The 12,621-nt window shown below is 37.0% G+C and overlaps 1 long non-coding RNA gene across 1 annotated transcript; it reads left to right on the forward strand.

Annotated features, from left to right (window-relative positions):
- Positions 1-4,792: 4,792 nt before the first annotated feature.
- On the forward strand, positions 4,793-5,989 carry LOC147480057 (uncharacterized). The gene is made up of 3 exons (XR_015206259.1): positions 4,793-4,898; positions 5,480-5,675; positions 5,764-5,989. It is a non-coding gene; the product is annotated as an uncharacterized LOC147480057 (long non-coding RNA).
- The last annotated feature ends 6,632 nt before the right edge of the window (positions 5,990-12,621 follow it).

The raw sequence follows: 12,621 nt of genomic DNA on the forward strand, positions 1-12,621 counted from the left end.
AAAACATCAATTTCTCTGAAACCTCAATTTCTCTTAAATTAAAAACAAGGGTCGTTCAATTTGGTTATTTTTTTTTATTAGTTGAAGGTTCTCATAAATTGATTTTGGATTTTGCAATTCAGGGGTTTCATGTCGATTCGAGCTTCACTTGATTTGGAGTTTCACACAACAAATGCGGCAAGGTTTAATAATGTTGGCGGAACTTCAGTTTCTACATCAAGTCGAGGTAAATCGCTTATATTCTTTAGAGCATCATTTCGATGATATGTGAAGACGATTTGGTAATCACAAATGACTCTCTTCATAGCAGAAAATGCTTCTAAAAAAAAAATGAGAAGAAAAACTATGTGGGCTCTGTTTGATGGGGTGGCGTCCTTATGACATTTTTGGATAATATGTTGAATTTTGTTGTTGGTTTATATAGTTCAAAGGCCTAGAGAAGCAGTGTGGTTGTTGATTTGAGGCATTTTTACTTAATTAGCATTTTCAAGAACTTTTGTTAAGTCGGAATGCATACAAACATATCTAAATTCATACATAAAGATTTCAAATTTTATTTATATAGATTCTTTTTGAATGCATTCATTGATTTTGCATCTAAATACAATTCTGCAATCTTGATTTGAGCTCAATTCGATGAGGCTCACTTGATATATTTAGATCGTCTCAAGCCTTTGTTTATGGTTTTCCAATATACACAAGAATGGAATTAGTATTGTTATTAGTAGTATAGTCTTTTAGGGGTGAATGTGGTAAATGTAGTCATGCGGATGGAGGACATGGTTTAGAAAAGAGGATTCACACATTATGATTTGGTTGCTTATGATGATATGATGGAATTAGGAAGTAACTACTAAGGAGTTTCCATGTAGGCCTTAATTTAACCCTTTTGTTTATGTTTAGATAATTTTCAAGTATCCGGTCTGCTTTGCTAGATCAAATATCAAGGCACATGGTGCTTGGTTAGAACTTAGAAGTGAAGTTAGGAAAGAGTTGTCCATAGAAAATTCAGAAATCAAGGCATGACACTTTACTATTTTGGTAGTTAGAGCATTCATACAGGATAGGTTCTGATTGAGGTAGGTTTACTGATTTTTGTAACACAGTGGTGGAAGTTGGTTGTAAAAGCAAGAGGGAGCTTAAATTCCAGTAGTTAGGATGCCTATAGCTGCCAGGTTTTAAGTTTTAACTAGCTTATACCACGAAAGGTTTAAAATCCTTTGTGGAGGAACTTAAATTGTGCACTTATCCGTTAATTTAAAATTTTATTTATTTACTTCTTTTAGTTGAAGAAATCCTTGAAGGGAAGGAAGAAGAACTAGAGAGGGCTTCTAACACCTTCCTCTAACAAAATTCCACTTTATGGAGCCATTTTGTCTTATTAGTGAACTAGAGAGGGCATTCTTGTATTTAACTCTTTAAATAGCATCATTACTATTGTTGCTTTGCTTTTCCCATCTGTTATCATATGTAATTGTGTTAGGTATCTTCACTACTAAAAATCTCTTAAAGAGTTAAGTAATGGTACTTCTCATCCCGGACTTAATGGAAAGCCAATTGAGAACATTGCAGCTATTTGAATTCAAACTACATTTCAGGGATACAAAGGTAAGTCACAAAGACTTGTAGCTTGATTCTTTACTCATTCCATACTGGTAAGAATTGCAGGAAATCATTCTATAACACTTCTTCTTCTCGGGATATCCGACGATCAAGACAATTCCGTCAAACTCTTTCCTTTAATAGAAGTAAATTCTTATTCTTACAAAGCTGGTCTTTCAGAAGAGTTTATTAAGGTATGTAGATACATTTTAATGTATTGTCTCTATTGTTTCTTAGTGTGTTGAGTTAATTTTTAAGTTCCAAATGAAATGCTTCTAGGATTAGTATAAAATTTTATTGTTAGAATGGTGGTTTTCTCTAAATGAATATATGATGTGTGTGTGATTCCTTGGCAAAAAGCACCTTTAGAGACTTTAGGCGGGGCTGCGTTGAGCTACAAATCAAAAACCAACTTATATTGGTAATGAGTAAATACCCTATTGTTATTACCTTTAATGTTTGTCTATTGGTTTTTAGGCGGTTCTTTGTTTTGATGCACTCTTGCAATTGGTTTTGAGGAATGGATTTATAGTTTGAGTGGGACGAGGTTGAAGCGTTTGTGAGACGACCTAATGGTTCATTGTTAGGTTGGTGTGGCGTTTTGTTGCTTTACTCATCGCTTTATGGAATTGTGAGTACTCATGTGTCATTTAGTTTCAATAGTTTTTCTTATGCCATTCGTGAAAAGTACGTGCTTTTTGGTTTGTTCAAATTGCTCCATTCTAACCGCTTTTGGTTATACCATTCTAGACATTCATTCTAAGCTGTTTTGTTTTGTCTTTGGGTGTTCTTTGCTTTGGGTGGAGTGTGTCTTTGGGTGTTCTTTTGCTGCCTACATTTGCATCTTTGCTACCATGGACCCGTTGGTGCTGCTGCTTTGCCTTTGGGTGTTATTCTTTTGCTGCTTTGGTTTTGTCATTGCTTTGGGTGCCCGGGCTTGCTGCCATGGACATCTTGGTGCTTTTCTTTGTTGGTATGGGCTGTAACAAAGCGAGACACGTAGGAGCGGTATGAATTGAGGATGCCTTTCCTCATCCGGTCACGATTAAACAAATAGTATCCATCCTCTTCCATAGGGATTCAATTATATGAAATTAATTTGTTCATGTAATGTAGGATGAGCTCCTAAAACTTTTTATTTTGTCGTCCATCTCCTTTTCTCATGTATTTTTAAAAAAAAAATAGTTTTGCTTGGAAGTGTTGCTCTCGGGCATTCTAAGTTGATACCCTTAATGTAGTTTTAATTTCAATGCCGGACATTAGTATAAAGAGAAGTTTTTGTACAACAAGTTGGAACTAACTCTTATGTTGAAGTTCATATTTCATTTAAGCGCCTTCCAAATGTTGCGAGGTTTTTGTGTTTTAGCAATTTGAATATGCAACTCCACGAATTCTTTGAATCGGGGTAAGTTCGCAACGTTGCACAAAATAGTTTTTAACTCTATGAAGCGCGCAGAACTGTAGCTAAGTTACTAAACTGGTATTGAGCTTTACTCTATATTGTAGCAATTGAGTCTTTGACTTTAGAATTTCTATCCCTATCAGTAACTTTACTTAAAAAACAAAAAAATATATTAAAGGGTGTTCTGCACTATTAGCATCAGTTTTTGTGGTACCTATTCTGTAGCTTTGAATCATCAAATGTATGCTGTTTAATTGGTGGTCCAAGATATATGGTCCTCAAAATGAAAAAGAAGTACAGTGTTCCTGGAATGAAACTTATCCATGTTTGAATGAAGTGTGGCTAGTTCTAGATTGTTCCAGTGAGATGTCTGATGGCATAAGTAGCTCAACACCTAAAAGTCCCATAATAAATTTAACAATAGATGTGGCATGTAATAATGTCATGTAGGGCCAATTTCATTCATCTATAGGCCTCAAATAGTATACTAGGGTTTTTAGGCAAATTCATTTCACCCTTGGAAATAGCATTAGCCATTTGGTATGAGGGTGATATGAGTGGTACCAAAAATTATCTTGTAGTTCTTGAACCACATTATTTTAAGTTGGACTACTAATGATTATGGTAATGTTGGTTTTATTGTCTACTAAATCACAAGTAACTTGGGACACCAAGCAACTTTGTGATGAGAAATTTCTATTTTTTGTTTCTCATGTACTATATGAAGTCACGATATGTTCTTATTGCATTTTTTTTTACTCTAACAGTATATTCAAGTTTCTTTAAAGTTAAACCAAAATGGAAGTTTGATATACAAAATTGGTATTTGCAGGATATGGAAACTTGATTTCTCTATCATTTTAATTATTCCTTATTGTAATTAGTTTCACATTAGATGTACATTAGTTGATTAGGTTAATGCTTATGCAGCTGGAAGGAGAGACTACTTTTAAAGCTATTTGACTTACTAGTTTGGTGAGTACACCTATGTACGTGCATAGTCCATTTATGTACATGTGTGCAACTAAAGATATAACAAGGCTCAAAATCTAGTGAGGTTTCCCCTTGTCTTGGATTTTCTAGTTTCGCTTGATAATTTTAGTACCCCTATTCAAGTTTGCTTTTTCTGTTCAACGTTACATACTTCTTTTGTTTTCAGGCTTTTGAATGGGTCACTATAATTTGATGCACCCATTCCTGCCCTACGCTCTCCACACAATAGGATCTTATCGTGTACTTTGAGGATAATTGGCCTTGCATTTAATTTGGATTTTTTTTGCTCAGTTAAACAACTTTGCGATCAATATACAACTAATTTGGAATTACATGGGGCCATTTCTTGGTCTTGATAGTATATCCACATACTACGCTTTGGCTCTTGTTAACTTAAGCAAAAAAATGGTAAGTACTGCAAACATAACTATTGAGTAGAAATTTTGTTTAAGATTAGCCTAATTTTGGTTTTGAGAATGCACTCTTATTCTAGGAAAGAATGCACTTTCGAAGTTCTCTCACATGGCTGCAACAATTTTATGGGCTTAACTTGGTGGATACAACGTAAGTCTAATTGCTTCAAAAAATTACTCAAGGTAAGTATGTGCTTATGACATGTTCTTGTGTAATAATTTTTCTTAAAGTAGTTACACTAGCTTCATTCTGTAAAAGGAATTGAATTGAATATATGTCGCCAAGCTCTATAGAAGATGAGGTGGAAATTCTTCATGGAAGGTGCACTAGACACACTATATTTGTGGAAGCCTATGGAAAGACACACTACAGAAAAGCTTGGGGAATTATACATACAATGCTGCTATCTGTCTTGTATTGCTTTGTGTCCCTTTGTCTCTTAGTTGGGTCAATATGGCGAATGGTTTGATTGTTCTAAGTGATACACGTAAGTCCTTTTTCATATCTCAGTATAATTGAGGTTATACATCTTTTAAATATTACTTCTATACAATTGTTAATTGTGATAAATTATTAAAGGGTTGGTTTATATATTTCATTTTGTTAAAGTTATGATGCATGTTAAGGTAGAATTCTAGTTTTTTATTAAATGTATTCGATATACCCTATACTTTAGATCCTCAGACTCAAAGTTTTGTTTATCCTAATAAACTTCTGATCAAGCAAGCATTTCTGCCCTAATTCTTCACTAATTTAGGTGATTGGTAGTATATTAAGCTCGAGTAGAAATCCAATATTATATAAGCATGCATATGGGTTCTCTTATTCGCATCTGACCTTCATATTCGTCTTAGCTTATGATTTCTAGATTACGGTTTTGAATTGGAATAAGATGCTTCTATGTTAATACTTGTCTTATGATTTGATCGGTTTTCTAATCATTATGTAAAGTAATCATGTAGGTGGGGTACTAGTATGTGTTACACATTAATTGTAAGCATGTAAGCCGACAAATAGCTTAATCATATTGCACATCCATGTTGAGTGTTCACTCTCAACACTATGCAGTCAAGCTTATGTGGCGCAACAATACCAAAAGCTTGGGAATTATATGTACAACGCTGTTATCTGTCTCTTTTCTTGAGTCGACGCATTATGGTATACACGTACAATAATGAGGAGGAGGTGGCAGATTATGTCATAGCAATGGCTCTTTTAGTTTGTATCTAAGTTATTATGAATAGGCTACAAGGAACTCTTTCAGGTTAGATACAAGTCCTAGAGTTTAGTGCTTGACCATCTTTTCTTTTTCCAAAAAAGTTTTGAATTAACGGGGCCTGTGTAATGTGCAGGTATTGCTAGAGGAACTGGCTGGCAGCATTTGGGTGCCTATGTCAACCTCGGAGCATTTTTTCGATTGTTGTGCATAAGAATATCAGCCACAATTCCTTGACCGAGCCAATTGGCGCTCTATGTTCACTAGTTTGCAGAATACAAAACAAATGTATGATGAATTTTTTTCTATTACTTTTTGCTCATAGATGAACTTGAATACTTAATATGTGATCTTGAGTTGTAGTCGAGTGATTACATTATATTGGTAGATTTTTTGATATATTTTTTGTGTTATTCATTTTGTGATACATGCTTTGTCAAATTTTGGCGTTTGGGGTTTTTGTGGTTGTATTTATCCAGGTGATTTAAGGGGGAGAAAAAAGAAAAACAGGGATGGCAATAAAAAGCGAAAGTTATTTTTTTCAATTAAATGATATTTTGTGGCCTTTGTCGAGGCGTCACTAATTGCAAAGGGCTGTCATAAATAATCGCGGCCAACAAGCCGTCACAAATATTTTGTGGCCAGAATGCCGTCACAAAAAAAAAGTGACACCACGGTGTCACAAATTCGGCGCAAAAATGGCGTCACAAATATTTTGTGGCATACTGTCGTCACAAAAAAAGTGACACAAATTGAGGCGTAAAATTTTTGGCCCAAAGTGGCGTCACAAAAAAATAATTGTGGCGCAAAAATAGCGTCACAAATGTTTTGGTGTAGTGAGAATAGGATACCCAACAAGAAAACAGGGAATAAGACACCATATGAGTTATGGAAAGGTCATGTACCTAACCGACATACTTAAAAATGTGGGGGTGTCTTGCTAAAGGTTCTTGTGAGCGAACCTAAAAAGAGAAAATTGGGACCTAGAACTGTTGATTGTATGTTCATTGGTTATGCTCATAATAGTCCGCATATAGATTTTTAGTAGTAAAATCGATAATAACCTTGTCGATGCTAACACTATTATAGAGAGTAAAAATGCTGATTTCTTTGAGAATTTGTTTCCTTTGAAAATTGGCATTGAGAGGTTGGTAGCTCTAGTGAACAACAATCAGCGGATCTGAAATTTCTAAACAAGAAATTCGGAAGAGTAAAAAGAGAGAAAAATCCACCAATTTTGGTGATGACTTTTACACATTTCTTCTTGATGATGATCCTGTGACGTATAATGAGGCAATCAGTTCTCGAGATGCTCCTTTCTGGAAGGATGCTATACACTCAGAACTAGATTCGATTATAGTTAATCACACATGGGAGATAGTTGATCTACCTCCTGGGGCAAAACCTATACGTTACAAGTGGATCTTCAAAAAGAAATTGAAACTAGATGGTTCCATTGAGAAATACAAGGCTAGACTTGTAGTCAAGGGATTCTCCCAGAAAAAAGGCATTGACTATTTTGATACTTATGCCCCTGTAACTAGGATTTCTTCTATAAGAGTTCTAATGGCTCTAGCTGCTATTCATAATTTATTTATTCATCAAATGGATGTAAAACTGCATTTTTGAATGGTGATCTTGATGAAGAAATATATATGATGCGACTGAGGGTCACGATAGTACGGGGAATGAGCATAAGGTATGCAAGTTAGTTAAGTCTTTATATGGGTTGAAACAAAGCCAAAACAATGGCATGAAAAGTTTGACAGTGTCATGATGTCTAATGGATATCACATAAATGATCTTTGATAAATGTATTTACTTTAAATCTTTTAATGTGAATACATATGTGATTATCTGTCTATATGTGGATGACATGTTAATCATGAGTCCTAGCCTTGATGTTGTGAGAAACACCAAGATGTTTTTATCCTCTCAATTTGAAATGAAGGATTTGGGAGAAGCTGATGTGATTCTTGGAATCAAAATCATCAGAAACAGTGATGGCTATACGCTTTCACAACAAACATTATGTTGAGAAGTTTTTGAAGAAGTTTAACTTTTATGATAGTAAGTCCGCGGTCGACACCTTATGAGGCAAATAGTGAACTTCAGAAAAATGCTCAACATGGTGTTCTTCAGTCTAGATATGCCCAAATTATTGGTAGTCTCATGTACTTGATGAATTCCACTAGACCTGACATTGCTTATGCTGTTAGCAGGCTAAGCGAGATACACTCATTGTCCTAGCAGGGGAACATTGGAGTGCCTTAGAGAGACTAGCCAAGTACTTGAGAGGAACAATGAATTACGGCATAAAGTTTAGACAAACTCCACGTGATAGAGGGTTATTGTGATGCAAACCGGATATCCGATTCTCATGATATCAAGTCCACTAGTGGTTATATTTTCACCCTAGGTGGAGGTGCGGTCGCTTGGAAATCTTCTAAGCGGACCTTGATAGCTCGTTCAACCATGGAGTCCGAGGAGCTTATTGCTAGATAGATAAAGCAAGTCCGAAGGGTGAGTGGCTTAGAAAACCTCTTGGCGGATCTTCCTATTGGTACAAAACCGCCTCCAATTTGTACCTATGCATTGGATTTGTCGGGGCCTTGAATAGCAAAGGCAAAGAGCAAATTGTATAATGGGAAAAGAGGCATATTAAATGCGAGACTACGGTCTATAAAGCATTTCTTTGGAATGCGGAGTTGTGGCTCTAGATTATGTGAAGTCGAGTTAAATTTGGCCGATCCTCCTCGACAAAGCCACTTAACAGGAGACAAGTAGTTGATATCGTCGAGGGGATGGGACTTTTGCCTTAGATAGAGGGCTTATTAATCGACGGCGGCAACCCCACCTATGTGATTGGAGATCCCATGAAGTAGGTTCAAAGGGAAAAACAAGTCACCTCGCCGCTCGGTATGCTATTGTCTTTCTTTTGAGGCGCCCCACCCTATGACTAGATAGCATTATTGTATACTTTGTATAACTTGAATAGCAATGAGAAAAAGGATGAGTTATTTTACTCTTAATGGAATCCATAGTCCATTATTTTTATGAGATAGTGTATTTTAACCGCTATGTACACTTGATGGATATCCACCTACGTGAATGTAGAACTGGGTCGGTTCTTATGAGTATTCAGCAAATACTCTAGAGCATTCACATAACACAGCAACAAAAGGGCCAAAAGCTTAAACACACCGCTGAACGGGCATATAATGAAGGAGCAATGTGGGTGCATGTCCTCTATTTTACTACAAGGAAATGTTGGTTCAAAGATTTTTTTAATCCACCACTTTCGCGTATTATAAGACATGTTACCCTATGGTGGTTCAAGCCGAAAAACACCGATTATCTTATGCATTGTTTTTCGATTCTCTCGGCATTTCGTTAACCCATTTCTTTTGTAATATCCTATTCCAAAATAGTGGGGGACTATTAGTATTTTGAAATAGTGGGGGATTGTTGGAATCTCCAAGTGTATTTCAAAACACTTGTATGTTGTTTAGTCCCACATTGGTGAACCACCATTAGCAAGTGAGGTATATGAGGTGATCCTCTAGCATAAGGGCGTACCCTTAGGGTACAAAGGCTTTTGTGTTAGGAGGGAGGACTCACCCAAAGCCACACACGCGCGCGCCCGCCCGCCCCGAACCGAACCGTGGGCTTGGGCTTGGGCTGTTTGTCTAGTGGGTAGTGGATTATCAATTGCCTAAACATCTTTCCTTAAGGACAACCTTATCCGCGCCTTGGTTATTACCTGTTATTCTGTCCTTGTCTTCTATTGTTTTCTTTTATCTGCATACAACAGTATGTACTGTGTTTGGAAGCCATCCTCTAAAGAAATTCTACTGCTCCACTCTTATGGACTTATGGTGCTCTGTAATGGTGTTAGAGTTGGATATGGTGTTGAAATAGGAGCTATCTTTCCACCATGTGTTTAGAGAAGCTAATAAGGCTGCAAATTGTCTTGCAGCTTTGTCAAATATTGCAAATAGTGTTATATGTATGTTTTGTCACTTTTATCCGTCCCTGCCTCCCTGGTGATGTTAGGCTTAATACTATTGTAGAACAGATAAGACTATCAAATCCATGAATCCATCCAACAGGCGTAGGTCAGCGGTCAGCCTACCCACAGCTTAAGTTCCCAAAAAAAAATAAGCGGAGTGATGAGCAACAATACCTGATTGCTCATTACCCATAAGCCAAGACACTTCTTCAGGAATCATGACGTCCACCACTTGGAACAGTAACTGGTATTTTCTCAATTTTCGAACTTCTTCAGCTGTCCCTCTTCCTAATATCGCCCCCATTACCACTGAAGATTCAAATGAACTGCTGTTTTATGAGTGTGTGTATTCAAGTTGATCGATCCAATGCAGGATCAGACAACCCAGTAAGTTTTCCCAGCAACAACTGATCCAACTGCTTTGGCTAATTGACTAATTCGCTTATAACGTGACAATCCTACTAGGTGTAACTTCATTTAGAGACTAGAGTATTGGCATTGTACAAATGCGAATGCTAACCTTAGTTATTTGTGGGCTTTCATGGCGACGTCGATCATCATTATCCTTGCATGATTGTCATGAATCAAGGTGTAGTAGCATGATTCATGCCCTGTGAGGCTACTTGTACATTGGCCCAATGCACTGAACTAAGATGGAACAGATTGCATGGAATCATGACTGCAGAACCCTAATCTGTACAGTTTAAGCGTTAATCCGTAGCGATTAATCCTAGTAATTGGAAATATCCAGGGATTAATTGGGAACTAATCGAGTGTTATTATCCCCAATAAAAATTGTTCCCTCCCCCTAGATAACACATGCCACATATAACACCATAAACCAAAACAAATTCATAAAAGTGCACCAATTTTTAGCTTCTTTCTTAATTGAAGACAAACAAAAAGATATAATAGGTTTTCTAATCGTGTTAGGGAATGTTGGGTTCTATTTTTTTTTTTTTTGGGGTTTGCGACTTTATATATGATATCATGTTTCAACCAAAAAAAACTTGTTTTCTCCATTAAGCGTCCTTTTTTTAGAAGCGATTAATCAGAAATCGCCCTATTAATCAGCCTAAATTGCCCTATTTTTTAATTCCGCTCAGACCTGGGTTTTTTTAGTAAATCAGATTGGTCAAATAGTGCATAACTATTAGTCACATATTAATCACTGACTAATAGGCGCTTAAACTGCCCAGACCCTAATATACATGGCGTGCAAACAACCACATGATAGAATGAGAACCCTCTGATGAGAGGCAAGATGGACGACCTCAGATGAGGGAAAGGTTGGCAGTGTAAAAGAGGGGAAGGGCTTAATAAGAAGGACATTCAAGAAGGGAGAGGAAAACTTAAGGTTTCTACATCTGAGGACCATGAGATCCAGCAGAGGTGTGCAAGTTGCTGGTCAATCTTATTGGTCACGACCAGATCTATAGCTTAGTTCAAACTAAAAGGTGTCCATCGTTGATCATTTACAGTTCTAATAGTGATCTTACTCATCACATTTTAGGGTCATACATTTGGTGCCGTCTGTGAGGAACGAACTATCTATGACCATGCGGTTAGAAACCACATAAGCAAGAAGAAGAGAGAAATGTCAATAGTAACAAGGAGCTGAGAGTGGGTAGACCAAGGACGACAATGGTTCAAGAAGCTGTGGAGAGAGAGAACGAGAACGAGGTAGAGGAACAGGTAACAGAGCCAGAAGAAACGACAGCAGAAATTATGAGGCTCTTAGGCTGCAAGAAGAGAATGATATGTTAAGAAAAGAAAAGGAAAGAGAAAACACGAAGGAAGAAAAGGCGATAAAAGAAACTGAGGAAATATAAAGGGACGAAGAAGTAGGAGAGGTAGCATGTAGCACCCCAAATTTCCAAACAATTAAAATAGAAAATTATTCAAGATATAAATATTTCAATCGTCACCCTATTCAATCATCTGAAAACCCAGGAGTAAAACGAAAACCTAATAACATATTATCAAACACGACAGTAAAAATCTGATCGAGATCAAATTAAAACCAAAAGAACAACTTTTTATTCATGAATTCAAAAATAATTACCAACTTTATTACATCTATCTCAATTCAAAACTATACACTCCAAAAAACTTAAAACCAGAAAGACTCCAAGATCGAATCCAAATCAAACGTCCTCATCCACTACACACTACCATCTAGGGATGTCCATTATGCCCGAAGCCCGAAACCCGAAAAAAAAAACCCGCACCGAACCCTGCCCGAGCCCGACAAAACCCGAACCCGAACCCAGACCGAAATACATAGGGTCGGGTTTGGTCTCACTATCTAAACTCGGACCGACCCGAACCCGACCTGATAATTTGGCCCTAAACCCGTTAAAAAGGTTAAAAAGCCCGAAACCATATCCGGACCGAACCCGAACCCAAAACCCGGTTATAGAGGGTAAAAATGTCCGACCAAAACTCGAACCCGAACCAGACCATAATTCCCAACAACTCTATTTTCATTTATTATCTATTTATCTTCAACAAACTTTTGGTCTTTTGCTCATTATTATTTACTTTTGGTCTTCAAGACAAATTACCTTTGACCGTACCCTTACTGCTTTTCTCCCTCTTCCCTCCAACAACTCCCCAAGGACAAGACAACCCAATCACACGTTCCTGATGAAGAGATTGGTGGGTTTGATGGTGCTGCTAAGTTTGCATTCACTAAGAAAATTTGCAGCACCTCCTCAAATATCTCTTTCTAAATGTGGTCACCAAGGAAAGAAAGCAAATCAACAGCCGGATTCACACCACCACAAGAAGCCGAAACTCCCAAAAAGCCATCAATCTTATTGTCAAATCAACAGGTCAGATTCACACCACCACAAGAAGTCGAAACTCCTAAAAAACCATCAATCTTATTGAGTTATTGTCTTGGAATTGCTTGTCCTGCTTGGTCTACTTTTGTCTTCTTCTGCTTTTCAAAAAATGTAATCCTGTGCGCTTTGAATC

Source organism: Coptis chinensis, chromosome 8 (genome assembly GCF_015680905.1).
Source record: "Coptis chinensis isolate HL-2020 chromosome 8, ASM1568090v1, whole genome shotgun sequence".
In the NCBI taxonomy this organism is placed as follows: domain Eukaryota; kingdom Viridiplantae; phylum Streptophyta; class Magnoliopsida; order Ranunculales; family Ranunculaceae; genus Coptis; species Coptis chinensis.